The following is a 7,500-nucleotide window of genomic DNA, read 5'->3' as shown; positions in this document are numbered from 1 at the left end:
TGATGTATATGTATAAGTTTTAAATGGTGTGTGTGTGTGATGTATATGTATAAGTTTTAAATGGTGTGTGTGTGATGTGTGTGTGTGATGTGTATGTATAAGTTTTAAATGGTGTGTGTGTGTGTGTGATGTGTATGTATACGTTTTAAATGGTGTGTGTGTGTGTGTGTGATGTATATGTATAAGTTTTAAATGGTGTGTGTGTGTGTGTGTGTGTGTGTGTGTGTGTGTGTGTGTGTGCATGTTTCATTATTTATCTCTTAGAGTTGTCCCTAATTATTGCTTATGTTTTAAATGGTGTGTGTGATGTATATGTATAAGTTTTAAATGGTGTGTGTGTGTGTGTGTGATGTATATGTATAAGTTTTAAATGGTGTGTGTGTGTGTGTGTGTGTGTGTGTGTGTGTGTGTGTGTGTGCATGTTTCATTATTTATCTCTTAGAGTTGTCCCTAATTATTGCTTATGTTTTAAATGGTGTGTGTGATGTGTATGTATAAGTTTTAAATGGTGTGTGTGTGTGTGTGATGTATATGTATAAGTTTTAAATGGTGTGTGTGATGTGTATGTATAAGTTTTAAATGGTGTGTGTGTGTGTGTGTGATGTATATGTATAAGTTTTAAATGGTGTGTGTGTGTGTGTGATGTGTATGTATAAGTTTTAAATGGTGTGTGTGTGTGTGTGATGTATATGTATAAGTTTTAAATGGTGTGTGTGTGTGTGTGTGATGTGTATGTATAAGTTTTAAATGGTGTGTGTGTGTGTGTGAGTTTCTTACATTTGTTCTCTAGTGTGTCCTATGTTTTGACTTTCTATACCCTGGAAATCACTTGTGGTTATAAAGTGCTCTATAAATAAAATTATTATTATTATTATTATTATTATGAGTGCTGAGTGATGTGACACATGCCATTGGTCAGTGACTCGAGTTACAGCAGGAAGACGAGTAGAGGAGACGCAGCAGAGCATACAGGACTAAAAACACGACTCAATCTTTCTGGATTTTCCAAACAAGAAGGGAGGCTGGGAATGTAGTCTAACTTCTCACCGATGGTGAGTGCCTGTTGATTTATCCATCCATCCATTATCCGAACCACTTCTCCTGCTCTCAGGGTGGAAGGGATGCTGGAGCCCGTCCCAGCAGTCATTGGGCGGCAGGCGGGGGGGGGGGGGGACGACACCCTGGACGGGCCGCCAGGCCGTCACAGGGCCGTCATAATTATGAGATTTTCTTTAAATATTCAGAGCATTCTCATTTTAACGTTGGGTAAATGTTTGCTAATGGACGCTATAGATAAGGTGCACCCTGCATCAAGTAACCCCTGCGCTGGCCAGTCCGCAGAGATACATGACGGCCACACGGCAAGATTCAGAAAATGACAGTGGTTCTCAACCAGGTCCTCAGGGAAGGAGCTGGTTGAGGTTGGGACTATAAGCTGCGTTAGGCAGGATATCCTACTATGAATTTCATTTGATTTCATGGTTTTGTGGAGGGTAGCGGAGAGTCAGACAGACAGCAGACGAGGGAGAGAGAAAAGAGAGAGCAAGAGAAGCAGATGATGGAGAGAGAGAGAGACAGCAGCAGACGATGGAGAAAGAGAGAAGAGAGACAGCAGCAGATGATGGAGAGAGAGAGAGACAGCAGCAGATGATGGAGAAAGAGAGAAGAGAGACAGCAGCAGATGATGGAGAGAGAGAGAGACAGAAGCAGATAATGGAGAGAGAGAGACAGAAGCAGATAATGGAGAGAGAGAGACAAGCAGATGATGGAGAGCAGAGAGAAGAGAGACAGCAGCAGATGGTGGCGAGAGAGAGAGCAGCAGATGAGGAAGAGCGGGAGAGAGAGACAGCAGCAGATGATGGAGAGAGAAGAGAGAGAGAGAAGAGAGAGAGGCAGCTGCAGATGATGGAGAGAGAAGAGAGAGAGAGAAGAGAGAGAGACAGCTGTTGCAGATGATGAGAGAGAGAGAAGAGAGAGAGGCAGCAGCAGATGATGGAGAGAGAGAGAAGAGAGAGAGACAGCAGCAGATGATGGAGAGAGAGAGAAGAGAGAGAGAGACAGCAGCAGATGATGGAGAGAGAAGAGAGAGAGAGAAGAGAGAGAGACTGCAGCAGATGATGGAGAGAGAGAGAAGAGAGAGAGACAGCAGCAGATGATGGAGAGAGAAGAGAGAAGAGAGAGAGACAGCAGCAGATGATGGAGAGAGAGAGAAGAGAGAGAGACAGCAGCAGATGATGGAGAGAGAGAGAAGAGAGAGAGACAGCAGCAGATGATGGAGAGAGAGAGAAGAGAGAGAGAGACAGCAGCAGATGATGAGAGAGAGAGAAGAGAGAGAGACAGCAGCAGATGATGAGAGAGAGAGAAGAGAGAGAGACAGCAGCAGATGATGAGAGAGAGAGAAGAGAGAGAGACAGCAGCAGATGATGGAGAGAGAGAGGAGAGAGAGACAGCAGCAGATGATGGAGAGAGAGAGAAGAGAGAGAGAGACAGCAGCAGATGATGAGAGAGAGAGAAGAGAGAGAGACAGCAGCAGATGATGGAGAGAGAGAGAAGAGAGAGAGACAGCAGCAGATGATGGAGAGAGAGAGAAGAGAGAGAGACAGCAGCAGATGATGGAGAGAGAGAGGAGAGAGAGACACAGCAGCAGATGATGGAGAGAGAGAGGAGAGAGAGAGACAGCTGCAGATGATGGAGAGAGAGAAGAGAGAGAGACAGCAGCAGATGATGGAGAGAGAGAGAAGAGAGAGAGACAGCAGCAGATGATGGAGAGAGAGAGGAGAGAGAGAGACAGCAGCAGATGATGGAGAGAGAGAGAAGAGAGAGAGACAGCAGCAGATGATGGAGAGAGAGAGAAGAGAGAGAGACAGCTGCAGATGATGGAGAGAGAGAGAAGAGAGAGAGACAGCAGCAGATGATGGAGAGAGAGAGAAGAGAGAGAGAGACAGCAGCAGATGATGGAGAGAGAGAGAAGAGAGAGAGAGACAGCAGCAGATGATGAGAGAGAGAGAAGAGAGAGAGACAGCAGCAGATGATGGAGAGAGAGAGAAGAGAGAGAGACAGCAGCAGATGATGGAGAGAGAGAGAAGAGAGAGAGACAGCAGCAGATGATGGAGAGAGAGAGGAGAGAGAGACACAGCAGCAGATGATGGAGAGAGAGAGGAGAGAGAGAGACAGCTGCAGATGATGGAGAGAGAGAAGAGAGAGAGACAGCAGCAGATGATGGAGAGAGAGAGAAGAGAGAGAGACAGCAGCAGATGATGGAGAGAGAGAGGAGAGAGAGAGACAGCAGCAGATGATGGAGAGAGAGAGAAGAGAGAGAGACAGCAGCAGATGATGGAGAGAGAGAGAAGAGAGAGAGACAGCAGCAGATGATGGAGAGAGAGAGAAGAGAGAGAGACAGCAGCAGATGATGGAGAGAGAGAGAAGAGAGAGAGAGACAGCAGCAGATGATGGACAGCATGAAAAGCGTCAGAGTAAAGCTTGTTTAACATACATTTTAGGGGGCGGGTCCGGGGGACCCCCTGCAGAGGTCCGGGCTAAGCCCCGAGTGTCCTCAAATCCTGGAAACACCAGTGGACCTCCACCGGCACCACGCCAGCCTGGCTGGTTCTGACGGTTACACGCTGGTTATTATGGAGCTGTGACACAAACAGGAAATCGGCTGAGCCTCCAGACTCACACAAACAATCCCATTCTGTGTGTGTGTGTGTGTGTGTGTGTATGTGTGTGTGTGTGTGTGTGTGTGTGTGTGTGTGTGTGTGTGTGTGTGTGTGTGTGTGTGTGTGTGTGTGTGTTTAAGGCAGATTAACCCACAGTATCTGTTAAGTGTGTTTGCGTGACAAGCTTTGGTCTCAGGTCACAGGGTCAAGACTGTTTGTGTGTGTGTGTGTGTGTGTCTGTGTGTGTGTGTGTGTGTGTGTGTGTGTGTGTGTGTGTGTGTGTGTTACAGTTGGTCTACGTGGCCCCCAACAGACAACAGATTAGTGACGAAGTCCACTCCATCAGTTTGTGTCTCTGTCTGTGTCTTTTCATGTGCACACACGCATGCATGCATGCATTTGTGTGTGTGCGTGTGTGTGTGTGTGTCTGTGCATGTGTGTAAATGTGTCACCGGGTCATGTGTGATGTGTGAGGTTTTGTTTCCCTGTGTGCGAGTTCGGGAGTACTCCATTGTTGCACTAAACGCTTTTTGTGTTGGTGCATGTCTGTGTATTCGTGTGTGTATCTACATGTTTCCCCGCTTCTGTGTGTGTGTGTGTGTGTGTGTGTGTGTGTGTGTGTGTGTGTGTGTGTGTGTGTGTGTGTGTGTGTATCTTGGGGTCAGGGGTCATTACGTTGATGCGTCAGGGAGATAAAGTGTGTCATATACTCTCTGTCCGTCATTGCACCACGTTTGCAACACAAACAGGTGGGGTTCAGTTTCCTCACCTGACAGTGAGGAGTTTCACCAGGGGGACGTAGCGTGTGGGAGGATCCCGCTATTCCCCCCAGTTCCCCCTCCCCCCTGAACAGGCGCCCTGACCTACCAGAGGAGGCGCTAGTGCAGCGACCAGGGCACATACCCACATCCGGCTTCCCACCCACAGACACGGCCAATTGTGTCTGTAGGGACGCCCGACCAAGCCGGAGGTAACACGGGGATTCGAACCGGCGATCCCCGTGTCGGTAGGCAACAGAATAGACCGCCACGCCACCCGGACGCCCCACTTACTGGTTCTGACTGAAGAGAAACCGACACGCTGACAAAATGATTGACAGTATAGAGGATGACTGAAGAGGACGAAGAGGTGAGGAAGAGGAGGAGAGAGGGATTTCTGGATGGACAGAACAGAGATATCTATCGCCACATCTCCGCCTTTGTGAACTGAAAAGCTACGGCTCAGTCTACATCCACCCCCCTACACACACACACACACACACACACACACACACACAAATTCAAGAAACAACAAAACATCTGTTCTTCATAATGTTTGTGTGTGTGTGTGTGTGTGTGTGTGTGTGTGTGTGTGTGTGTGTGTGTGTGTGTTTGTGTGCGCGTGTTCTTACGCGTGGTTGCTGTCTTCTCATCCACTCAGTTGACCTATGTTCTTCTCCCACAAGATGATTCCTTCAAGTCATTTTCAGCTGAACTGCACAGTCCTGTAAAGACCCTGGAGTCAACGGCGTCAGACTCTGACCAAGTCAGCTTGGTGATAGAGTCAGTGGGACTTGAGTCAACTCAAATCTCTTGGCTCAGATCCACTTCAGTCACCAAGCAGAGATGTACACTTTGGAGAGGCCAGGAAACACTGGCTGTTGTTCGGAGTGAGGAAACAGATTTCCAACAGAGAGGGGGTGGTTCAGGAGAAACCCCACAGAGAGGGGGTGGTTTAGGAGAAACCCCACAGAGGGGGTGGTTTAGGAGAAACCCCACGGAGAGGGGGTGGTTTAGGAGAAACCCCACGGAGAGGGGGTGGTTTAGGAGAAACCCCACAGAGAGGGGGTGGTTTAGGAGAAACCCCACGGAGAGGGGGTGGTTTAGGAGAAACCCCACGGAGAGGGGATGGTTTAGGAGAAACCCCACGGAGAGGGGGTGGTTTAGGAGAAACCCCACAGAGGGGGTGGTTTAGGAGAAACCCCACGGAGAGGGGTGGTTTAGGAGAAACCCCACGGAGAGGGGATGGTTTAGGAGAAACCCCACGGAGAGGGGATGGTTTAGGAGAAACCCCACAGAGAGGGGATGGTTTAGGAGAAACCCCACGGAGAGGGGATGGTTTAGGAGAAACCCCACAGAGAGGGGATGGTTTAGGAGAAACCCCTGTCTGTTGTTTTCAACAGAGAAGGGGTGGTTTAGGAGAAAGGGCAGTGTCATCAGCGTATAATGAAACACCGGCTTTACAGGGTTAACATGCTGCATCTCATCTTCATAGTTTCTCCATCATACATATCTGTTATGATGTCGTTTTGCTGACCGGCTTCATTTAGTAGATTGTGGACATGGACCACCGCTGGACTCAGCTTTACAGCGGTGTCTTAGGGGACAAGTGAACAGGAGTCTTTAAACAACAAATTCCCCTAGTGTCTCAGTCAGACTGTGTCTATGACTGTCCATTATCTATGACTTCTCTGTTGTGCTGGCTGACTAGTTTATGGATGGTTACCACTACCTACGGCAAGTATAGGCTGCTCCTTCCTGCAGGGTGAACCAGGAAGTAGATCAGCAATGTCCTCCGCCATTGGTCATACTGGACACTTCACATCACAACTTTATCTGTCACTTCCAGATACGTGGTTTAGATAATTAGGTTGAATTGAAGTGAAATCTGAGATCGCATTCTGTGGGACGGTAAGACGCCGTTGTAAAGCAGAGTCCATGATGGCCCCGTGTCCAAAATCTACTCAATGTAGCTGACATAATGGTCATTGTGGAGAATGTGTGGGAACTAAAGATGACACCGGTCTCTATAAACCCACCTCACCTTAAGAGAAGAAATTCTCTCACCCATTCATAATTCACACCACTAAATGAGTCATATTTTCACACCACTTGACACCCTGGAACAGTCTAACAGAGAGGAAAGTTTGCACCTTAAACCACCTCCACAGAGCTAATCCCTTCTTTCTAACTATTAACTCGGGGCTCATAAATGCAGACGTTTGCTCCTGTATCTTCTCGGGGTGCTGCGGGTGGTAACAGCTAGTGCTAATTGGTGCGCTGAGCCAATTAAAGGAAGGGGAGAGGGATGGTATTAGCTGTGATTAGGCTAATAAAGATAGCATACCTGCAGAGAGATGGGCAGAATAGATTAGGCTGATTAGCCTAATAAGACTTCCACATCAGTGAAGACGGGCATCAATAAAGAAAGTATTGGGATTCAGTCAGGCTGACGTTATATTACGAAGTAGAGAGCTATAAGTCAATGAATAAATGTCAAATTATCAGGCGAACATTTAAGAATTATTCCAGATAAATAGAAATACAGGTTTTGGTTATGATGAGATTCATTTACAGACCAGTATAAATGGATAACAGGCTGCTGCAGCAATGGAGGATCGTTATCGTGCCATACACAAGGTTGTGAGGTTTGAACCAGCAACCACGCCTGCTCCCTTCTTCACTGGGACTAGGCGGATAGGAGTGACGTAATAGACCAGTCAGACGTGACAGTAAAACCAGTAAGCCAGTACAATAGTAACGAAGGGGAGGTACACTCTGTGTCGTTTCACAATGTGATACTTGAATGATTAACATTCATAGAGAAGAGAGGTGAAGAAGAGAGTGCAGGCAGGGTGGAGTGGGTGGAGAAGAGTGTCAGGAGTGATGTGTGACAGAAGGGTACCAGCAAGAGTTAAAGGGAAGGTTTACAAGATGGTAGTGAGACCAGCTATGTTGTATGGTTTGGAGACAGTGGCACTGATGAAAAGACAGGAGGAGGAGCTGGAGGTGGCAGAGGTGAAGATGATAAGATTTTCATTGGGAGTGATGAAGAAGGACAGGATTAGGAAGGAGTATATTAG

Source organism: Lampris incognitus, chromosome 16, assembly GCF_029633865.1.
Source record: "Lampris incognitus isolate fLamInc1 chromosome 16, fLamInc1.hap2, whole genome shotgun sequence".
Taxonomy (NCBI): Eukaryota; Metazoa; Chordata; class Actinopteri; order Lampriformes; family Lampridae; genus Lampris; species Lampris incognitus.
The sequence above is the reverse complement of the archived record's forward strand: the minus strand, read 5'-3'. Positions refer to the sequence as shown.